Consider the following 24882-nt stretch of genomic DNA (forward strand, 5'->3'; position numbering starts at 1 on the left):
GAATACACATGCACTAATGTATATAATTCACCGGGTGGGGAGCAATGGGGAAAAATAAAAAAAAGAGGTCCTCATACGCAGTAAAAATATATTGAGATCAAAGCATGCCAAGGATATGTACCCCTATTAAAAATAAAAAAAATATCTACATTAACACTACCCGTAGTCTCAAGATATTAAGTTGGAATGTGAATGGGTTAAGGGTGCCAGCTAGAAGAAGGAGAATTAAGCTCTTCCTAAAACAATCAAAAAATGACATTGTAATGCTACAGGAGACTCACCTTCGGAAAATAGAATGGGAAGTGATTGTCAAAGGTCAGAGCTGGATAAATCAGTACACAATCAAAACTGTAATGTAAAGGGGGTAGTGATCCTAATAAAGCACAAGCCAAAATAATAGAAGTTATTGCAGACCCTAGGGGTAGATGGCTGATAGTTATCATGAACATCAACACTATATAGTACTCAATGATCATGTATTATGGCCCAAATGTTGATGACCCCTCCTCCATACACGACCCTATTCAAGCACTGCTAGAAAACGGAAATACCATCATGATGGCTGGCGACTTCAATGCAATACTTGACCCTATCCTAGACAAATCCTCCACACGTCCCACGGTAAACACACCAAAGATGACTCAGACAATAAAAAATTTAATGAAGACTATGGGGTTGATAGATCCTTGGAGGAGCAAGGCGGGTAGCAATAAGGGATATACTTTTCACAATAAAAAATATGGGCATGCATCCTGCATTACCTATTTGTTAATTGACACTAGGATAGGAAACTAGGTCGCTGCAATCACACATCAACCTGACCACCTGTCTGATCACTCTGCAGTGAGACTTGTCGTAACTCTAGCTAGTGCTACTCCGAGTCTGAGATGGACTCTAGATAGATCCATCTTAGAGGACCAGAACATAATTGCGAGCTTGAAAAAGGATACTGTAGAGTTTTTTGCTATAAATAAAACCTCCACGCAGCCATATATAATCTGGGACACCTACAATGCCTACCTGTGAGGGAAACTCAGCGACGGCCCGTGGAGGGAGTTACGGTGGGGCAGGAGGGCGGGGAGGGGAGGGGCAGGGTGGAGGTTGCTAAAAACCGGCATATGGATAATTGCAGGTAAGTAAACAATTTAATTAATAAAACGAATTTCGTAGCGCGCCTTGCATCGCAAAATGCAATGCAGTGCGAGCTACGAAATTCGTTTCATTAATTAAATTGTTTACTTACCTGCAATTATCCATATGCCGGTTTTTAGCAACCTCCACCCTGCCCCTCCCCCTCCCCGCCCTCCTGCCCCACCGTAACTCCCTCCACGGGCCGTCGCTGGGGAAACTAATACGTTATGCCACACATAAGAGAAGGGAAGCCAATTAAAAAATAACAGAGCAAGAGAAGTTAATAGCTGCTAGGCTCGTTGACTTTAATAATGCAACTATTGAAGAAGAAGTCATCAAAATTTAAAAGCAGATTGACGGAGCAAAAATAACTCTTTTAGAACATCTAGACGAGATTTTATTACAGAAATGGAATGCTAGTCAACTTGCACACTACGAGTACAGGTAGGGGTGTGGGAAGTTACTCGTGTGTAAGGCAAGAGGGAAGTTAAGCAGAAATACCATCAAAGAAATTATAGTGAAAGAAACAGGGGAAATCTCTCAAAATGATCAAGACAGAAGAAAAGCCTTCACCGACTTCTTTGAAAACTTGTGTAAGGAAGACTGTCTGGCGACAAAATCCCAGATTGAGACCTGACTAAGCTTAGATTCTGTCCGCAAACTTCCAACAGACAGAGAACAATACGTTAACAACGAAATAACCTCAGACGAAGTTTTTAAATCCATCAAGAATTCAAAAAGGGAGAAAGTTCCAGGCCCAGACGGCATCCCATCAGAGATCTATAAAGCTTTAATAGAGGAGATAGCTCCAGAGTTAACCTTGCTGTTTAATCACATCTACGGAGGTAACAACACTACTCCTGCCACGTGGAATGATGCCATAATCACCTTAATTTTAAAACTAAAGAAAAACCACAAAGTATGCGAATCCTACAGACCAATTTCATTACTCAACAAAGACTACAAGCTCTTCACTAGCATCCTGGCCAAAAGATTGGGGGGAGCCATAGGTGAACATATCAACATTTCCCAAAAAGGGTTCATGACAGGGAGATATTTACACGACTTGGTCTGTACGATTGATCTAGCAACTGCCCAACAATACCCACTAGGTATAATGATGGTCGATGCCGCTAAGGCATTCGACAGGGTAAGCTGGCCTTTCCTATATGAAGTCCTTAAGCTCAACGTAGTGGGAAAACATTTCTTGCACACAATCCAAAATACGGCAAGTTAACATCTGCAATAGTGATAGGCAGAGGCACCAGGCAGGGTTGCCCCCTTTCACCACTATTGTTTAACCTATATATTGAACCATTGGCCAGAAGAATTAGAATTAGCCGGGGAATTCAACTCTTTTGGCAAGAAGTGGATAAGATACTGTCCACCCTAGTGAAAAGAAGAATTGAAGTAAGCTTGCCACTTATTGTCTTTGGGGTTCTAGAGGAAAATGACCTTGACGGGATAGCCTGGAAATTCCAAGAGCAACTTCTATTTACATTGATAATTATAGCACGTAGGGAAAACTGTATCAAGTGGGTTTCAAAACTACCTTCGACCTGTGCTGAATGGTTAGCAACTGCAGACGTATGAGCAATTTTTATTGTCTTAGTGGCTCATCAAATGGAATCAAAACCTGGGAGCCACTAGCTACATACATAAGGGAACAAGCACAAAATTACTCATGGTAAGATCGGAGTCCAATGATTAAGACACTCATCTCCAGAGAGACTCTGGGCGGGTGACCTTTATCTCTTTCAAAATGGAGCAGAAGGTACATCAGGAGTAAATGTGTCTGGCAGGCTGCGGACATGGGGCGCCAGTATCACTAAACACCTTATCACATACCTTTGCAAGATGTCGCATATGAAGGACCTAAAAAAAAAAAAAAAATACGCCACACCTAGTTTGGGCCTAGCCCTGTCAAGCATAGGAAAATACGTTTTGCAATGTGCAATGTTTTTAATTTAGTGTAGAATTCAATATAATATTAAGCGCACAATTTTAGTACATTTAAATCAGCTCTCCCAATCGTATGGGCAGGAGCCACCCAGACAACTTTTGTGTGCACTCTTTTCTAACAGTACTTTGCCAACTGTACAAACAGTAAGGGTCATGCTAAGTATATGGTAAGCACAACTAGAATTTACCTAGAATTTTCAATTCACCAGGTCCAGTGCTGGACTATGCTCCACCCTAGTTCCCATGAAAAAAAAATCTTCCTTACCTCTGACGCCTGGGTCACTATATGGAGTCTAGTGCAACACTCTCCTGTCTTTTCTTTGCAAAGTAATTTTTCCACTTGATGATGCACCATTTGTTAAAATAAAAATACAACATGTTCGATTACCTAAAAGTCTAACACATGTTTAAAACAACAAGAGGCAAAGGCAGAGCAATTTCAACTGATAAGAGCTCTTGCTTAAAATGCCAGTTGGAGCATGCAATGTTTAAATGCATGCAATATTCAACAGTTCTTATCAATTTTTCTCTCACTGCAAACATATGGAGCATAAACACGTGACAGAAATGATTGCTTCAATAAAACTATCTAATGAGCAGGAGGAAGTACCTTCTCATGGAGAGAAGGTTAGAAGACCTTGATGTATAAACATACTATTGAAGTCATTATTTTCCCAAACTCAACGTCAATATGGAGTCTACAGTTCACTACAAGATGCAAAAAATTTGCTCAACTCTGCCTTGCAACTGAATTGATCTTCAAGGCTTTGTTGGCTTACCTCCTGTTGCTTGAGACTCATGGCTATCAAAGTCTCTACCCCGCCTACTGTGCCTGGTTCACGGGAAGTGGATCCAGACACTTGCACCAGATAAACTGATGCACCCCCAGTCTGCATGTATCAGAACTTGTGCATTGACCCTGTTGCAGGAGTAGAATTGGTGCATCACATCAGAAACCACTGCTTCAGAACTAACGCATCGCATGCACTACATGGAGAAGATTGACAAATCATCACTCCGCCATGGTTTAACCCTGCACATTGCGTTTAGAACTGACACTTTGCTCAACTGGCCCTAAACATCGCTGCCACTTCGTAAAGAAAATCGCTGCATCACCTCGACTGGGGTCCTGACATCAACGCATCGCTCGTCTGCACCCTACATCTCGCAGTGTGATCCGGGCTAAGGTATTCTGTTCTCCAGGCTTACGTAGCTCTTGTCACCGGCCTGTACTCCATCACGCTAAGCATGAACTGCTGACTTTGACCAAGTCCAACCCGAACAAAAAACCCTTTAGGTGCTTCTTGCTTCTAAGAACTAGAACTCTTTTTATTCTTTAGAAATTAATATCTCAACTCCTACTTATTGGATGTTGTCACTTTGGACTTGATTTATATATTAAAATAGTGTTTTTTCTATTTTTTTAAAACAGTGTGGAGTCTTTATGGGGCGTTTTCATTGTGTTACTGTGTGTATGTACAAATACTTTACACATTGCATCTTTAGATAAGCCTGACTGCTCTGTTCCAAGCTAACAGAGAGGGAGCACATGTTATCTTTTAGTGTGTACCTGACTTACCCAGACTACACTTGTGATTCCTACTCGGACAGGGTGCATACCTCTGCCAACTAGAGACCCCATTTCTAAAAACAGGTTTATTAATTGTCCGAATTAGTGTGGAACGACTCATAAAAAATATAGAATACAGCATCAGATAAAATATACTGGTGCTATCTGTTCTGGTCATTCATACTTGGTTGTTGCACATTGGGAATACATGGCCACAATCATTTTGTTTGCTTTCATTCTTAGGTTAGCAAAGCAATGCACAAATTAAATTTTTAATAAGGGTATTAAGAGGAAAAATCAGAAAGCTCAGGTAGATAAAGACGCAAAGCTATGGTTGGTGGGCTAGGGGACTAAAGGCTGGAGCTGCAGAACCATCCTCTCCAGTGGCCCATCTACAGCCACTGGAGCATTTTTTAGGTGGAGCCTAGAGTCAGCGTTGAAGCACTGCTCTAGGAAAGATCTGGGGTAGTTCAGTACGGGAGTGAAGGCCCGCCCATATTTTTCATTGGCTTGGGTCTTTGTCCTTTGTAAATGCAGGCTTCAGGGGCCTCATTTATGAAAAGTGACGCATCGCTGCGTGAAAACAGCGATGCGTCACTTTTCACTGCGCACTCCTTGCGACACCAATGATGCGTCATATTTAATATATGACGCATCATGTCGCAAGGACTTACAGATACGTCAGTATTTCTGACGTATCTGTAAGCGCAAAAGTGACGCATTGCTGGAGTGTGTCACAAAAGTGACGCAACTCCAGCAATGCGTCCTTTCACATGGGGAAAGCCCCATGTGAAAGGGCTTGCGTCAGTCTTACGCCTGCTGTGAGGCAGGCGCAAGATTTTTACGCAACAGCATCCTAAAAGTGACGCAGTGAAATCTCATAGATTTCACTGCGTCACTAATACGAGGCTTTTTGCGGGGGAACGCCCCCTCTGCATACATTATACCTGACGCAGGTATAATGTGGCGCAGGGGTTTAAAAAGTGACGCATTTACCTAGATGCGTCACTTTTTAAATATGGCGCAACAAGGTGCATATTTTACGCCGCTGGTGCGTCACAAAAAGTGACGCACCGGCGGTGCAAAACTGACGCAAGGCCTCATAAATAAGGGCCCTGGGGACTCATTTATGAAAAGTGACGCATCGCTGCGTGAAAACAGCGATGCGTCACTTTTCACTGCGCACTCCTTGCGACACCAATGATGCGTCATATTTAATATACGACGCATCATGTCGCAAGGACTTACAGATACGTCAGTATTTCTGACGTATCTGTAAGCGCAAAAGTGACGCATTGCTGGAGTGTGTCACAAAAGTGACGCAACTCCAGCAATGCGTCCTTTCACATGGGGAAAGCCCCATGTGAAAGGGCTTGCGTCAGTCTTACGCCTGCTGTTAGGCAGGCGCAAGATTTTGACGCAACAGCATCCTAAAAGTGACGCAGTGAAATCTCATAGATTTCACTGCGTCACTAATACGAGGCTTTTTGCAGGGGAACGCCCCCTCTGCATACATTATACCTGACGCAGGTATAATGTGGCGCAGGGGTTTAAAAAGTGACGCATCTACCTAGATGCGTCACTTTTTAAATATGGCGCAACAAGGCGCATATTTTACGCCGCTGGTGCGTCACAAAAAGTGACGCACCGGCATCGCAAAACTGACGCAAGACCTCATAAATAAGGGCCCTGGGGCCTCATTTATGAAAAGTGACGCATTGCTGCGTGAAAACAGCGATGCGTCACTTTTCACTGCGCACTCCTTGCGACACCAATGATGCGTCATATTTAATATATGACGCATCATGTCGCAAGGACTTACAGATACGTCAGTATTTCTGACGTATCTGTAAGCGCAAAAGTGACGCATTGCTGGAGTGTGTCACAAAAGTGACGCAACTCCAGCAATGCGTCCTTTCACATGGGGAAAGCCCCATGTGAAAGGGCTTGCGTCAGTCTTACGCCTGCTGTGAGGCAGGCGCAAGATTTTTACGCAACAGCATCCTAAAAGTGACGCAGTGAAATCTCATAGATTTCACTGCGTCACTAATACGAGGCTTTTTGCGGGTGAACGCCCCCTCTGCATACATTATACCTGACGCAGGTATAATGTGGCGCAGGGGTTTAAAAAGTGACGCATCTACCTAGATGCGTCACTTTTTAAATATGGCGCAACAAGGCGCATATTTTACGCCGCTGGTGCGTCACAAAAAGTGACGCACCGGCGGCGCAAAACTGACGCAAGGCCTCATAAATAAGGGCCCTGGTTCCTAAAGAGGATTGTTAGTCCCTCCTTAGTACAGCTGTGTAGTCATTTGATTGCTCCCAAGGCTACTGCCCCCTTTACTTCGGCTCTTACATCATAAGCACTATATTCTTTAATGAGTTTGTCCTACTTGAAGCAGGACAACGTGCTTTGTTTGCATTCAGCTGGCTGTGCAGGCTTTCACTTTTGACGGTGCCGGGACAATCTCGACCGCTTGTTTTACTTCATTCCATATTATGTAACACAAAAATCCTATTGGGTATTAAATATGAATGTTCTCTACCTGAGAAATTACCAATACAAGCATACATGGGTTTCCTAAGGTCCCCTGTTCCACCTGACCCCAAACTGAAAGCCGTCACATACATGCTCCTCAAGCACTTACAGACCCTTGAGGCACTGCTCCAGGCTGTGGAGTCCAAAGGGGCTATGGTGGGGGGCTGTGTCCCACTGCTCCCTTGCTTGGCCGAACTGTGGGTGGGCGGCTTTCCCGCCTCCCAAAAGTGGCTAATCTGCAAGCTTTTCCTGCCGAGCTCAAGGCGCTATTGGGCTGTCAGAATTTTGGGAGGTTGGGGGACAGGGCCTATTGCAACCCCTACCACTACATGCATCTGTGTGGTCCAGGTATGGTGGTGACGGGGGTTGGGTGTTGTGGGAGGGAGGGATGAGGTTGGGGAAGAGACAAGGGCAGTGTTGTGGGAGGTAATGTAGTGTTGATTCATGCCCTTGTGGGGGACAGTTGATGTTTCTGATGGTGTGCAGTGTGTCACTGGAGTAGTGATAAGCTATGTGTCCGCGAGAGGCCATGGTAGTATTGGGATGGACAGAGTTTCTTAGTTTCTGTGGGGGGGGCATAGCTGTACAAGATGGATCAGTACCTCTCTGTACGGTGGGACACTGCTTTTTAGAATGGACCATTGTTTCTCTGTGGAAGAGGGTAGGCCACCTTTTCTCAGGGGAGGAGGAGTGATAGGGCTTCTGAGGGTGGACGGTAGTTCTTGGGAGTCGAGCTTGGATGGACAGTGCTAGGAGGGGCATCTGTGACACTGTAGGATCAAAAGAAGAGCATGGACAGTGCTTCCAAAGACAACACAGTAAGAGTAAGGGACAGTGCTTCTCTGTGTGGACGTTGTTGCTCCAGGGTGGGCAGTATGGGACAGAACTTCTCAGGATGGCACTGTTTTTTGACACAAGAGTATGGGACTGTGCCTCTCAGGATGGACAGTGGTGCTCTGGAGGAGAGTTTGCGTCAATGCTTATTCCTTTATCTATCCCTCATTCTCTTCTTTCCAGTCATATCCTTTCCTTCATACTCGAGGCCCTTAATACCACACTGGTGGGAGCTGACGGCTACACAACTGACAAATAACACTTTCTTTCCTTCCCTTCCATAAACGACCTGACTTTGACATTCCTTCCCTCCATGAAGTATACATTTTTTTCCTTTCCCTTGAGTACCCATATTCTCTCTTTCTGTCACTTCCCCTCTCTCCATATGACTGATGCCTTTCAACCTTTTTCCCCTCTCTTTCAGGCTCTGTTAATCTCCTCTTTCTTCACCTAAACCCAAGGTTCTTATATACACACCACTACAGTCAACAGGTATGGTTAATTGCATTAGTAGTGTTACCAATTTACAGCAGAACATGCTCATAGGTGTATCTAAGTGACTCGCTGCATTGAATGCTGGAAGTTCAAGTTTTTGGTGTTGCTTTAGGTCATGCTCATAGCTGTAGTGATCTGAGTGACACGCTGCATTGAATGTGCATTGAATGTGCATCTTGTAGTTTTTAGGTTGAGCCTGGGCAGCGCATGTGCTGCTCTACGAGGGATGCTGTATTTGTGTATGGACTTGAAGCTCCGTCCACTCTGCCAATATTTTTCATTGGCTTGTCAATATCCTTTGCAAATGCTGGCTTCTGATTAGTTAGTAGGATTGTTAGTCCCTCCTTAGTACTGCCTTATCTTCATTTGTAACCTCCCATGAGGACTGGCCTTTTTACTTCACGGTATGTCATATTTAGTCTGTAAGCACTATTTTCTTTAATGAGTTTCTCCTACTGCAGGCACCACATACTTTCCTGCAACATTCAGCACGTCATGCACTGTTTCACTTTCCAATAAGCCTGGTACAATGTTAGTTGCTTCTTCAAAATGAAATAGGTCTCCCATTTACAAGAGTTTGAGCTGTAGGTGACAATGCCTTTTATTTATGTGTTAATTATCAAAACAGATAAATAAAAGGCATTGCCATTTACAATGCCAATAGCTTAAACTCTCACAAATGCAAGACCAATTGCTTTGCAAATGCTTGTTTGTTGACGCTGCCCATTAAACAGTGCTGGTGCTGTGTCAGTCAAAACAGTGACTGGTGACCCATAATACAAGGCCATCATGGTCGTATACTCAGTGAGTTCACTTACGAGTATACCAGGGCTATTCAGGTGATTCAGGAGTACTCCATGTGTTAGTAACAGCAACATCTTTGTGAATCTGGCCCAAACTGTGTATGAAGAAATGGTCATTGTGTGTTGCGAGTGTGTGTGTATGGATCATTGTGAACTTCAATCAAGGATTGTATAAAAGAGTAAATATGTGTTAGTATATGTTTGAATAAGTAAGGTGTGTATAACTGTATAGTTGAGGAAATGGAGGTGTGATTGATTCTTTGCATGACTGACTATGTGTGTGAGTAACTCCATGAATGAGTGACAGTCTGTGAGTGTCTGTTTACACTGAGTGTATGTAAGGTTATATTAGAGTCTGAAGAGGTTCAACGTATTATCACATGAATGATATCATCAGTGATGTGATCAGTAATGTCAAATGAGATGTCATCAGTGATTTCATCAGTGATGTCATTTGAGATGTCATCAGTGATGTCATCAGTGATGTCACTGACCATGTCATGAATGATGTAATATGTGACATCATTAGCAGTGGATTGCGTGTGCGCGATATATAGTTAGTGGAACTAACTATATATGCGAATTTCAATGGTTTTTTGCGAGTAAAATAAGGTTTTGTAAATGTCAATCCCTAACTATATATGGTCTATAACCTATGGTTTTTTCAGTGAATTTTTAAGGTTTTGTAAATGTTAATTCCTAACTATATAGGGTCTATAACCTATGGTTTTTTCAGTGAATTTTTAAGGTTTTGTAAATGCTAATTCCTAACTATATATGGTCTATAACCTATGGTTTTTTCAGTGAATTTCAATGGTTTTTTAATAGCAAATATCAAAAGCTGTAAAATGTATTCTTATTTTAATGCAAAAATATATTTTATATGTTTTAAATAAAAAAAATGTATGCATCTGCCAAACCCTGACCTCTTAATAGTGCACTGTGGTGGAAATGATGTGGGCACTATGGCTGGGGTTGGTCTTGAAATGCTTTTAAAGAACACCTTTCTTCATTTGATGACACTTTTTCCCCAAACTGCCTTGGTATATTCCAATATATGTCAAAGACAGAAATGTAAGTGGTCCAACCAATTTTTTCCACAATTTGAGAAAGCACGGAAACATGTGAATAAATCTGTTTCTGCTTACATGAGAGACTATTGAATGGGTTTAATATACAACAATAACTTGCGTTCCAACATTCAAGACATCTACAGAAGAGATGGTGTGCACTTCTCCGATGAAGGTAATAGAATATTCGTCCTTTATTTAAAAGTGTGCATTGGAACCTACTTGTAGGTACCTAAATTAGCCACAGAACCCAATAGCTCTTTTCAGAGCTACCCTACCTCTGATCATTCAAAACGTTTATTTTTTTCTATTTTTTTTTTTCACCAAAGTACGCTCCCCGGTTCGCTTACCGGTGCGCGTACCGGGCGCTCCCACCGCGAAATTTTCAAAAATTGTATTTTTTTTTTGTTGCATATATCAGCGTCCTAATCCCCCCTCAGAAAACCTAGAGGGTCACAAAGTGTCTACCGTGCCCCCTTCTACCCATTCCGAACATTGTTTGCCCTCCATCTTATGTCTCAATTCTACCGATACACAAAATGGAGGACTCCCATAACGCTGCCGGTTCGCGTACCGGGGAGCGCACCGGTAAGCGCTCGATAAAAAAAGGTGGGAATGTAATTTACAGAAAAACCACTACAGACACTTTCATCAAATATAGAATAGGCCCTACTACATAGCAGTCCCTACCATTTTTTCCAAATTTGATGGAATTCCATTGAGAAAATTATGCTGTAAGCCTGACTAAATATCCTGAGGTAAATTACCTAACAAAAACACTTATGAAGTGCTAGAATTGACAACCAATCAAAATGCTACTTTCAATATCTTCTATTATTTCATGACATTTGATTGGTTATGTACCTGAATATATATAAAGAAAGAGAGAGAAACACAGCCATTTTGACTACTACTTCCTGAAGTACATATCAAGTGCATTTCAACTGAGAACTTAAACTTCTTTTTGAAAGGTAAGATGTTATTTTAAAAACTGAAGTATGTTCTGCACTTTAAGTTAATTTGGAAAACATTTTCTGATAGTTATATACTATCCCTCTGTAATAGTTATAGAATAAGATAGACTTCTCTGTTTTAGTTATGGATGGAGTTAGGCTTGTCTTGTATAATTAAGAATTAACTTAGGCTTTCTCACATACATTTTTTTATATTTCTACTTCCAGTCTGATACCATACACTGCCCAAAGATAAAATCACTGTTTAAAAAACCAAACTACCTGTCTGTACTTAAACCCAACAGTGCCCTATCTGTACTGATATATTTTTTTAAAATTCATTGTACAGCACAAAAATGGAAGGAGAGAAAAAAAATAACTTCGAAATTGTTGCAGAAAGCAACACAGATACAGAAATTGACTCTGAATTCTATGATGAATCACGGGACTTTGAACTTCTGCAATGTGTAGAATCAGTAGATTTCCTAATTGAAAATGAGAAAATTTCTGACAATGAATTATTAGAAGTTCTTTTTAATTTTGAAAACGAATCAGAAAAATAAATTTATATTTAATAATTCAAAAATTTTTGAGACATTATTCATTTTTATATGTATTTTGTAAACTAGTAGCAAATTGATTATAATGTAAAATCAGACTTTAAATATACTGTGCAACTTTTTTGTGTTACATAGTAAGTTTGCTCATAGTTACTTCCTTTCTTCCACTATATTATCTCCAATGTGTATTTAACATCTCTTTATCATCTCCTGCCTCCATGGTGTTTCTGCTTTCCTGATAGACTACGCTATGAATTCCATATACCACAATAACTTCGGAAACAACATGCAAGATATTTACAAAGAAAACGGTGTATTTTTATTTTTAGACTCTGCATTGGTACCTACATGTTGGTACTTCAATAAAAAAAAAAAAAAAGAACAATCAATAAACATACAATATTTGAACATTCTTTCATCCTATTTTCCCAATATTACGCTTCCCGGACCGCTTTCCAGTGCGCGTACCGAGCTCTCCCCCCGCAAAAAAAACGAAAATATTTTTTTTTTTTCCCGCGGGGCCCTTTTAAAGCCCCCTCATCAAACCTAGGGGGTCAGGGAGGATGTACTCCGCCCCCTTATGCTCATTTCCCCCTTTGTTTTTGCCACATCTTGTGTCTCAATCCTACCGAGACACAAGATGGCGGCCGCTCCGGACTGTTTAGAATGTTCACAGTCACCGGGGAGCCAATCCGCTTCTCCTAGCGAAGTTCCGTTACGCGTCAGGTACGCGAACCGGAGCGCTAACCGGAGCGCTGTTACAGCTATATCTGTTTTTTGAAACGTTAATTTCTCAAAATCCACTGGAGCACATATATTAAGACATAGCAAAGGCACGTCGGGCAAACCATATCTACAATTTCGCCAAGTTTCGTGTAAATCCATTCAGCCGTTCGAGCTAAAAGTGATTCCAACCGCCCTATGGAAAAATGAATGGGAAAAACGCGTTTTGGGACCCCCTTTTATCTTGGCCCCCCCTTGAGAAAACCCCCCCAAATTTTCAGGGGCTGCTCAGAAACAAAATGTGCCATTTTCCTGACAATTTCAGCCAATTCCGTCCACAAACGCCAAAGTTATTTGACATAGAATTTTCAGAAATCCCATAGGAAAAAAATCCTAACTATATATACCTACTGGCGACCGCCAGTAGGTAATATATATATATACACACATATATATATATATATATATATATATATATATATATATATATATATATATATATATATATATATATATATATATATATATATTTACTTAAAAAAACATAGGTTTCAGGGGCGTTATAGTTAGTTGGACATTTCGCTCGTACAAAACCATTGAAATTCCCCCGTTATAGTTAGTTCAGCTAACTATAACTCGCGTGCCTGCAATGCACTGCTGATGATGTCACATATTACATCAGTCATGACATGGTCAGTGACATCACTGATGACATCACTGATGACATCTCGAATGAGATCACTGATGACATCATCCAGTGAATGTTTGTTTTTTTGAAAATTAAATATGATTTATATTTATATCTCAAGGTCGATGGAAGAATAAATGGGTATATAAGTGTCTAAATGGATGATTTTTTTGTTGAAAAATTGATTGTATAACTGACTGATTAGGTATATCTTAGTGAATACATGGGTTAGTGAGTAATGTTTAAATATGTAAATATATGTATCAGTCTCTCACTTTGTGTATAAGTGGCTGCATGGGTTGGTGAGTAACTACTTGAGTGTCTATATAGGTTATTAGTTGTTTTTTGAGTATCAGTATGAGTGTCTGAGTGTCTGTATGGTTCAGTGGGGGGTATTAGGTAGTGCATAGATGCATGAATGAGTGAATCACTGTTTGTATGTGTTGAAGATAGCATGTGCGCAGGACTGTATGGGTGGATGAGTGTGCGTATGGGTGTGTTAGTGAGTGAATGACTGTCTCAATAGTGTCTTTATGAGTAACTACATATGTTTTAAACTAGTATATGTGAGTATTGGTGTATATAAGTGAGTATATGTGAGAGTGAGAGATTGGAAGAGTTCCTGTATAAATTAGTATGTGTTGTCTATAAGGGTTTGCTTAAGAGAGTAAGTATGTGTAAGTTTCTGTAGCAGTAAGTGTGGTGGTGTGTGTATCACTTTATATGCAATATAATGGATGTTTGATACTTTGTTTTGCATGTGTGACTAAATGTGTGAGTAACTCTATGGATGAGTGTCACTGTCTAACAGGATGTATTGGTGTACATATGATGAGTGAGTAAATGTATGAGTGACTGTGTAGGACTGTTGGTGAATGAGATGATGTATGTGTAGATCTTGGAATTACTGACTAGGTGTGTTGTAAGTGGTATTGGTATGTCCATTATTTTGAAAAAGTTAGTTTCTATTTTTGAGTGTGTGTATCAAAGGTTATATTAGGGTGAGAAGAGGTTTGCCACTCTATCACAAGAGGCGCTTACTGGAAGCACCTGGTGGTCTAGTTAGCCCGCAGGGCCCCTCAGAATTGAAGACAAATTATTTCCCAAAATTAAAACGCGCCTGTCCCCTCCCTTTCCCACTGTGTAAACACGCCCTGTGGCTGTTTTAAGTTGGGAGATTAAGTTCCCTTGAATCCTGAGGGTCCCTAGGGGCAAATTAGCCCACTAGGTACCTCCAGTAGGCGCCATTGCAGAGAGGTGTAAAAAGGGGCACGGCCTGCACCACCTCTCTGCAACGCAGCGTAGTTGCACTTACTGGAAGCACCTGGTGGGCTAATTGTCCCCTAGGGTCCCTCAGGATTGAAGGGGAATTATTTCCCCAACTTAAAACGCGCCACAGGGCGTGTTTGCACACGTCACCTCAGGCCCCGTCCCCTCTCTTCACCACTGTGTAAACGCGCCCTCTGGCCGTTTTAAGTTGAGAGATTAAGTTCCCTTGAATCCTAAGGGTCCCTAGGCTCAAACTAGCCCACTAGGTATCTCCAGTAAGCGCCACAGAGCTGCGTTGCAGAGAGGTGTAAAAAGGGGTATGGCCTCTGAACACCTGTCTGCACTGCAGCTCCCTGGCGCATACTGGAGATACCTGTTGGGCTAGTTGGCCCTCAGGGACCCTCAGTATTGAAGAGGACTTAATTCCCCAACTTGCCACGGGGCATGTTTGCACAATGGTGAAGGAAGGGGGAGTGTTCTGAGATGACATGTCTGCAAACACAGTCTGTGTCGCATTTTAAGTTGGAGAATTAATTCCTCCTCAATCCTGAGGCTCCCTGGGGGCCAACTAGCCCACCAGGTACCTCCAGTATGAGCCTGAGAGCTGCGTTGTAGAGAGGTGTTCAGAGGCCATGCCCCTTTTTACAACACTCTGCAATGCAGCCCCGTGGTGCACATGTCACCTCAGGCCCCGCCCTCCCTTCACCACTGTGCAAACGCACCCCGTGGCGTGTTTTAAGTTGGGGAGTTAACTCCCCTTGAATCCTGAGGGTCCCTGGGGTGCAACTAGCCCACCAGCTACCTCCATTAGGCGCCACAGAGCTGCATTGCAAAGAGGTGTAAAAAGGGGTGTGGCTTCAGAACAACTCTCTGCCACACAGCCCCCTGGAACAGACTGGAGGTTCCTGGTGGGCTAGTTGGCCCCCATTGACCCCCAGTATTCAAGGGGAATTCGTTCCTCATCTGCAAATTAGCCAGTGGGTGACTTTGCAGAGTGCTGCAAGGAAGGGGTGTGGCCTCCGGTAGGATGCCGGTTTTTTATTCATTTTTTTATTTCAGAAATGGGGCTGTGTGGCCCCCCTTCTATTTCTAATTTATTGGCCCTGGGGACCCCATCTCCCAGGGCCTTCCCCCTAATTTTTATTTTTTAAATAAAAAAATTGAGAAGGGGACCACGTGGCCCCCCTCTTGAGGCTTTAATCGCCCCGGGGACCCTATCCCCCGGGGCATTGTCTTTTTAAAAAAAATGTATTTCTTTTGGAGGGGTGCTGTGTTGCCCCCCTCCTCAGGCCACCAATGGCCCCGGTGACATCATCCCCCGGGACCGGCCTTTTTTTTTAAAAAAAACATTTTATTTTGGGGAGGGGGGCTGCTTGGCCACCCACCCAGGCCACTTGTAGCCCCAGGGACCCCATCCCCCGGGGCTGGCCCTCTCTGTTGGGGACAGTGGGGGGGTTCCCAATTCCTCCACAGTCCTGCCGGTTCCATGAGTCTCTCCGGAGCCGGCATTGCTTTTCGACATGGGGATCTGCTAAGATGCAGCTACCCATGTGAAAAGCAATTTGGTTGGGAACCTGCTCTCTCTTTCAAAATGCAAACCAAGTTTGCTATGGCAGACTGCCATAGCAAACTACAGTGTCCCAGAGATGGGCACCCCGGGACACTGCAGGAGCCGGTCCTTGGAGGTGGTGGTCCCCAGGGCCATCATTGGCTCCAGGGGTGCCGCACGACCTCCCTCCCACTTAATTCAAAGCCCTGGGGAGGTGGCAGTCCCCGGGGCATGTGGGGGGGCTCAAACAGGTACTTTCTTTATTATTAAAACAAGCACCTGGGGGTGGCGGTCCCCAGGGCTGCGGGGGCCGTGAGACCCCGCAAATATGTAAATAAAGCCCCAATTGGTGTCGGTCCCCGGGGATTGGGGGGCCTTTGAGCCCCCCAACCTTTTAATTTTGTAGCCCAGGGGGTCGGCGGTCCCCAGGGCTGGGGAGCCACTCTGGGCCCCCCATTACATGGAGACCGTTCGGGAGTGTGTGGACAGGGGCGAGGAGGCCATGCTGGTTCTCCTCGACCTGTCCGCAGCTTTCGATACGGTCTCTCACCCCATCCTCCTGGACCGTCTCAGGCAGATAGGCATCGGTGGCACTGCTCTCGGCTGGATAGAGTCCTTTCTCTCATCCAGAAGTCAGAAAGTGCTACTGCGCCCCTACAAATCACAGGAAAAACCCCTGTCTTGTGGGGTGCCACAGGGCTCCGCCCTCAGCCCTCTTTTCTTCAATGTCTATCTGGCCCCCCTGGCGGACGTCGTGGAGTCCTACGGGGTCAGGGTGGTATCCTACGCCGACGACACTCAGTTGGTGTTTTCCTTTCGGGACCACTCGGACTCCGCATTTCTCAACTTCCGCCAGTGTCTGAATAACATCAGCAGCTGGATGACTACGAATCATTTAAGACTGAATGCAGATAAAACGGAGGTTCTGTTTTTTAATCAAAAAACCTCTATTCCCTCGCCTTGTTGGTGGCCGACAGCTCTTAATCCCGCCCCAACCCCGGTGCGCTCGGCGCGGAATCTGGGTTTCATATTTGATGACTCCCTGTCATGTAAAACCCAGATTAATAAGGTTACCTCTGCCTGCTTCATGAAATTACGGATGATAAAAAAGATCCTCCCGTACCTTCCCACGGACTCCCGTCGCACAGTCACCCAGGCCCTTATCACGTCCCACCTGGACTATGCGAATAGCCTCTATGCAGGAGCCCCGCAGTACCTGATCGGCAGGCTGCAGATTGTCCAGAATGCTGCGGCCAGGCTGATCGGTAACATCCCTTACCGCCAATCTGTTTCTGCATATCGAAGGCAACTCCACTGGCTCCCTGTGGCCAGCCGCATCCAGTTTAAGGTACTCACCCTTACCTATCGAGCCGTCAACAACTCTGGTCCCACTTACCTGAAAAATCGGGTCTCGATATCCCGCTCCACCAGATCCCTGAGATCCAATGACCTCCGCCTCCTCATCTCGCCCCGCTTCAGACTTTCCAGAACCGGTGGCAGAGGTTTCGGTGTCATTGCTGCCAGACTTTGGAACTCCCTTCCTCTTGAACTGAGGTTCTGCCCCTCTGAAACCGCCTTCCGAGCCAAGCTCAAAACTTGGCTCTTCTCCGGACTCTAACTTCTTGCACCGTCCTTTTTCTTCTCTTCCTGTTTCCACTCAGTACCCCTGGTTTTTAGCGCCGGGACACCCCTTCGGGGGTAGCTGCGCGCTTTACAAACTCCATAAAATAAATAAAATAAATAAATAAATAATTACATGAAATATATTGCCACAGGACTTAAATAATATTTTGTGAGACCCCCTAAGCAGGCCTAGGGGGTCAGGGTATTTCTACCCTGCCCCCTTTTTGCATTTTGCGCACTTGTTTCACTGCTTTTTTTGTGCCTCAAGATGGCTGCCAACACTTCCTGCATTGGAGTGTTGCCAGCCAATTAGCATACAGCACATAACCGGGAGGGTGCGCAGATCCTGCGCGGGCTTAGATATATATGTGTTTTCACTTTAAATTTTCTCAGCAACTACTGAACAGATTTATGTCATTTAACAAGAAGGGTTCTGTCTGAACCAAGAACTACCTCTTTGCCAAATTTGGTGTAATTCCGTTCAGCAGTTTGAGCTGTAGCTGTGTCTAAAGTTGGGAAAACACGTTTAGGGACCACCCTTTTTTCTCGGCCCCCGCTTCACGATTCACCCTGAAACTTTAAAGCTAGGAGCGGACTGGAGAGCCCCACATGTTTTTGAAATTTTGCGAAGATTCATCGACCGGTGCAAAAGTTATTGGGGATAGAACGTTGCGGTTCTCCTATGGAAAATAGGTCCTAACTATTACTTCCTACTGGCGACCGCCAGTAGGTAAAATATGTAAATCTGAGACGGCTCTTTCTGCATAAGTACATGGGTATGCAATAAGCGAATACCTGCATGAACGTTATGTGTGTGTGGTTGCAGCATATAACAGAAAAAAACACTGGCTTTGTTACTGCTTGCTTTTTAAATTGCAGTTCTACCTTTTTCAGCTTGAACCCTTGGACCCTTAATACAGAATGTTTTATGTCACATTTCATTTATTTGAGAGCTGGCATTCGGAAGTCTGTCTCGTGAAAGGCAACAGCATTGGTAAACATATTATACACTGAAAATTCAGCTTACAAAGTGTATTGTCTAATATATTTACCCTAAGTAATAAGGCTTCTGTGACAATATGAGATGCTGAGTAGATGTAAATATGTTCAACAATCAATCATTATTTAATGAACCATAATAGATGGCTCCCACTTAATGCTTGGGTCTTGTGAGTTAATGAAGTAACAATTGTCTGTTGAATGCGAATTAGCATTTCTCTGGCCATGTGTTGTTATTTAATTGACTTTAATTTGCACACTGTTAAATGCAAGTCCTAGATGTCTTTAGAGGCATCCCCATTAATATGATACTAGCCTTTCTGAAAAAAAATCCATTTTATTTTCAGTGAGTTCTAAAGAAGGGCCCCTCGGGCTAATGCTCAGCATGACCCAAGAGATAGCTAATTCCAGTAAACAAGGGATGCTTTGCAGTTAAAGAGCACAGTTCGGTAATTCTTCAAAGTCGTGTGTATATATGAAAAGACCTTGTAAAAAAGAATGAAAACATGAAATTCAATTTGATGGTACCTTACAATCAATAAGACCCTCTGGCAGGTTCAGGGTGGACTCCTATCTAGTGGCCAATTATTGAAGATTAGGAAGAAGCATCTAAGCACCGCACATGTGCAGTGGTTTAATACAAGTTTAAAAGACGCACTAGTCTTAGACATTGCAAGATAACTTTAACGGCATGTGGTGGGTCCTATTAACACAAATTGTTGTTATACGTAGTTTCAGACTACTCCATAGTTTGTGACTGGCTAATTTACCATGCCTACGTTACATAGGTGTACGTTTGTGAGGCGTTTGCCCTACGAAGTTTTCGATTTTAGCTTTTCAAGGAAATTCAAAATTACGGCCACAAAAAAAGAAATCACTGGTGGCCCAAGCTGATGATATGGTCCAAGCTGATGATATGGTCAGTGATAGTGAAAGTGTGGGCCATTGCCATAAAAAGATTAATTGTGACAACAAGGGTTTTAAATTAGAAAATTGTAATGGAAACTCCAGCCCTTTCATAGGAATATAATGCTGTTTGCCATGCCTCTTGGAAGCAAGACGTTCAATAAGACTTTGAATAAACATTGTGTAATGGGATTAGTTGGAACTTATGAATGATGGAGTTTGTCAAGCACATGACTACTTCACATAGTGTCACGGCGATGGACCGGCGGGGCATATTCATAGCAGACCACCCCAGCATTATTAGTGTTTTTTGGTCCTATTTTAATCTCATGAGCATTACTGTGTTGTCATTACATATCATGGAAACTGTGCACATGTTATAAACATTTGTCTGCAATTATCAACATTTCTTTGGTACTGAGACTTCAAAGCTCATAATTGACCTACTATTTAATCAATCATGCTTGTGGGGTTATTGGATTAAATGTGCATTGGACATACTCACCAAAAAATATGTATGCCTGCAACAACACAGGTACATCCACGCATGTGCACATATTTGCAATGTTCGCAGTTTTCAAAATCTTGATGAAGCAAGAATGTATAACTGCCCATGGCACACATTTCCAGGTTTGCTTCAGAAACATATTTCTAAATTGCTTTTATGGCTGTGTTTTTGTGTTAGGAAGTTTGCCTTTGAATGTGGTCTCCTCAACGTTTTTCATTTTCCTCTCATGGGTATTGTTGTCATATTTGACTCAGGGAATGGAGGTCAGTTAAACCACCTACCACTGCTTGCACTTCAGTGCCTACCTATGGTAAATAAATTAGATTTGGCATATCTGATTTTAGATAAGGTCACAGTACATGGGCCCAGAATAGCCACCAGTGACACATAAGTCAGTTGTCAGCTGTGGCCTGCAGTGAGGGCCTATGCCACCTACAGATGTGACTGAAAGACATGACAGAAGTGCTGCCTCTACAATCATGTGCTGCTATGCAAATTTTGTAACAATTTTATTGCAAAGTAATCCTTTTTGACATTTGAAATCCTAATCTAATCATTAGCTAAATCACCTATAAATATCACCTTTTAACTCAACAAACCCTGGCTGCAGAATTGGTAAAGGAGGTCCATGCCAAATATGTGGATTGACCTACTTAAGAAAGGTATTCTTATTTTTTATTAAGTTACCCAGGTGAATGTAACAGACATTATCTTTTTGCATTTGCAATATTTATTAAAAATCAAAGTCTTTGGTGCAGCTAGATGTTTACCAAATATTCTCCAAATATAAATTTGATAAAGGTTATGTATCCATGCCTCAAAATTTAGCAGAGTCTTATATTTGGTTTGCCAGACCCCTCCCCTTCGTTATCTTGGAGTGAGACAGTACTGGAGAAGGGGTGAAGGGATACACCAAATGGGCACCACAGAGGACTGGCAGGAATGATCACAGCATCATATGTATTCTGCAGAGGACTGATTGTTGATTGTTGGCTGCTGAGAGTCAGGCTGACTTCTGTCTCTGTAGGAGAAGACAATGGGTCAGAAGGCACCTAATATGATTTTTCCGGTTGTGATTGGAAATGCTTCATTAAAATAGGATAGCCACTGGGTGGTAATACAGAATAACATGTGCCATTGTGGCTTTAACATTTTGGAGCACCCAAAAGAGTGATATCTGGGACAGTTTTCATATGTCAGAAAAAGTGCTGCAAAAGTGTGATAGGCCTTATAATGGAAACTTGTCAGGGACACGTTATTGGCCATTCACCAACCACTGACAGAGTACTAACATTTTTGGGACTTCCATCTCCAGCACCCTTGCACACAACTGGAATAAGAGAGATATTAAGGATATTCAATCAATCAATCAATCAAGAAATTTGTATAGCGCGCTACTCACCCAGAGGGTCTCAAGGCGCTTGGGGGAGAGGGGTCCGCTACTGCTCGAACAGCCAGGTCTTGAGTTGCTTCCTGAAGGAGAGGTGGTCTTGGGTACGACGGAGGTGGATGGGGAGGGAGTTCCAAGTCTTGTCTGCCAGGTAGGAGAAGGATCTTCCTCCCATGGTGGCTCTTCGAATGCATGGAACCGCGGCGAGGGCGAGGTTGGTCGATCGCAGTTGGCGGGTGGGAGTGTAGAAGGTCAGGCGGTTCTTGAGGTACCTGAGGCCCAGGTCGTGGAGGGCCTTGTGTGCGTGGGTGAGGAGACCGAACGCGATTCTCTTGCTGACGGGGAGCCAGTGCAGGTCTCTCAGGTGTCTGGAGATGTGGCTGTGTCGGGGGATGTCCAGGATGAGTTGTGCAGAGGCGTTCTGGATGTGTTGGAGTCTTTTCTGCAGTTTGGTTATGGTTCCGGTGTAGAGGGTGTTTCCGTAGTCCAGTCAGCTGGTGACGAGTGCTTGGGTGACCGTCTTCTTGGTTTCGGTGGGGATCCATCGGAAAATCTTTCGGAACATGCGTAGGGTGTTGAAACACGATGATGAGACGGCGTTGACTTGTCTGGTCATCGAGAGGGAGGAGTCCAGGATGAAGCCCAGGTTGCGTGCATGGTCCGTTGGTCTGTATGTATCAGCTTGGGAAAGGGTTGGTCCGCTTGCCCTCAAACCTGATGTATGTGTTAATATTGAAAAAGTCAATGGCAATATGAATAACGGTTCATGCATGTATAAAAACGAAAGTGCTTCTTTATTGATGAATTCACCCGTTGTGAACTCCACGTCAACGCCAACTCTGAAATACATAGTTTGGCAGGCCCTTAGACCCAGGCCCAAGGGCACTGATTGACAGATAACACGTGGAGTGACATGAAGATGGCAGACAAACACAAAAACAGGAATTCCCAGATCAATCCCACAGAGAGGTGAAGGAATGGATGTATGACATCACAACGCATGCTTTTACATCGCATGCTTTTACATCGCAACTTTTACAGCGCATGCCTTTACAACGCATATTGTTGAGGGGTGCTGGATAGTGAATAGTTTAATTTACTATTCCAACTCAAGTCCCTGTGGATAGTAGGGAAGGTGTTGGATAGAAAATTAAATCTATTCCCTATCCTAGAGCGCCCCCCAGCGCAATGCGTTGTAATGGTTTGCGTGATAAAAGTTGCGTGTAAAAGCACTGCGTGGTAAAAGTTGCGTTGTAAAGGATGTTTCCCTGAAGGAATACCACAATGGTCCAGGGATAATGGCCCCAATCAAGCACACATGGCCGGAGGGGTGCACACGTTCCCAAAATACCATAAAGTCAGATGCCACATGAAGTTAGGAACACATAGCCAATCGGGGCACAGCACACACAGTACATGCAGTGATCACATGCTCCTCATGCCGAATATCTGGACACATTACCCCTTTGGCCACATTGTGTCCATGCAAAGTCGAGGCCCACCTGATTCCTCATCCAAATTGTTAATTTATGGCTTTAAAGACAGAGGTTCACATTCCTTACCAAAAAAGATCTCTGGATCTATTTTATTACGTTCAATGACCTGTATGACTGTCTATGTTAGACCAATTGTAAATTGAGACCTGTGACTGTGCTTCTGGCCGCCTTGTTTAATTAAAAAAACTGTTCCTGTTTTGTCAAATGCCTGTCTCTTGCTTTTTCAAGATATTTTATGTTCAAGCAACATATGGATGTTCTTATCTAGGGTCTGACAATCAGGCTTCATCTAGCCCCAGGGCCAAAAATGAATGATGCATCGAAGAAATACCTTGTCAGTCAACTTGACTGTGGCTGGGCCCTGACTGAACGGATTGTTTGAGCTTGACTCCCACTGCTATCTACACACTGGCTCTATGGAAGCCGCCTCTTGGAGTATGGGAACTTACGGAGTGACAACTGACAAAGGAACTTCAGTAACCAAGAAAGGTGGCACTTGGAAAAAACTTGACCACTATATGTTTTTGATGAAGCACAGAGATTCCCACTCAGAGCTTTTTGAGGCAAAATGTTTGGTTTCAAAAAGATCCTAGAATCCATGTATCAGCCTCTTGCAGCACTACCCAGCTTTGGCTTTCATCCACATCCTGCTAGATTTCTAAGTTCTGAAGAAGTGATAATATCTGAAGGTAGAAAGTGGGTGCAGACAAAGGTTGCCACCTGGCCTCAGTGATAAGGGCACTTCCGCAGCTACACTCTTAAGCTTAACCTACTTGGAACCTTTGTCAGTAAGACTTTAGCTTTCAATGGGACCATGCAAGCAGCATATCTAATTTTAAGAGATTATCACAGCCTCAGTATGCTACTGTGAGCTCCAGCAAACATACTGAATCCAAATTGGAAAAGAGCCAGGAGGAATTGGTGGTAAAATAATTGGACAGCTTTGAAACTTCCGTATATACAATTTCAAGCCTTGTTCACTCACAGCTTTTGGTACCAAATCCACTATGTCTAGCCTCACGGAGCCCTCGCTTGCCACAGCACACTGGGGTATTCTTAAGGAGGATTTTGACTTCCACTTTGAAGCAAAGTGATGAAGTAACCTTATTGATCAGGGAAACTTCCAAGCTTGCCCAAAACATGCTCTATTACGTCAGCCTGAAAATGTTCATAGGGGCAGGTTAACCCCATCTAGACTGCTATAGGCACTTTGTAGTTTCATTGTACTTTTTGACATTTAAACTTCAAAAACATCTCATGATCCTGGCAAAAATATTGGTGCACTGGATGGAAAATCCCAAAAGGTTTTACCTGTAAGTATAAGAAACACGTTTTGTAGCTGAATATATATGATTATTAAGAATTGTCTGTGTTTGTTTTTACTTGAGAGTTTGTTTTATCATTAGCCAATTGCCAAGGATAATCTTTTCTGTAATTATCCCTCTTCCATAATTGATTATTTTTTTCAGCCGGGCTTTCTCTGTCTTTTAACTACTGTGCTTGACCACTAGTACTCTGACGTTTATGATTCTTTGCTACGACATCTGATTTTTTGGTTGTGGCTTAATTGGTTCCCCATTTTTTAAGTTTTTGGTAATGTCATTCACTGCTAAAAAAAGTATATCGGTGACATTATTTAGTTTTTTTCAAAATGTAGGTTTTTCTTTTTCATTGAATATTCTTCTGTTGCTTTGTGCTATCATGCATTTGCACATTACTTTCATTTGCTACCTTTTTTTCAACCCAATTTTTTATCAGTACCTTTTTTGTTTGGTCTTTTTCACTGACATAGTGAGAGATGTTATTATTGT

This window comes from Lissotriton vulgaris, chromosome 8 (assembly GCF_964263255.1).
Source record: "Lissotriton vulgaris chromosome 8, aLisVul1.2, whole genome shotgun sequence".
In the NCBI taxonomy this organism is placed as follows: Eukaryota; Metazoa; Chordata; class Amphibia; order Caudata; family Salamandridae; genus Lissotriton; species Lissotriton vulgaris.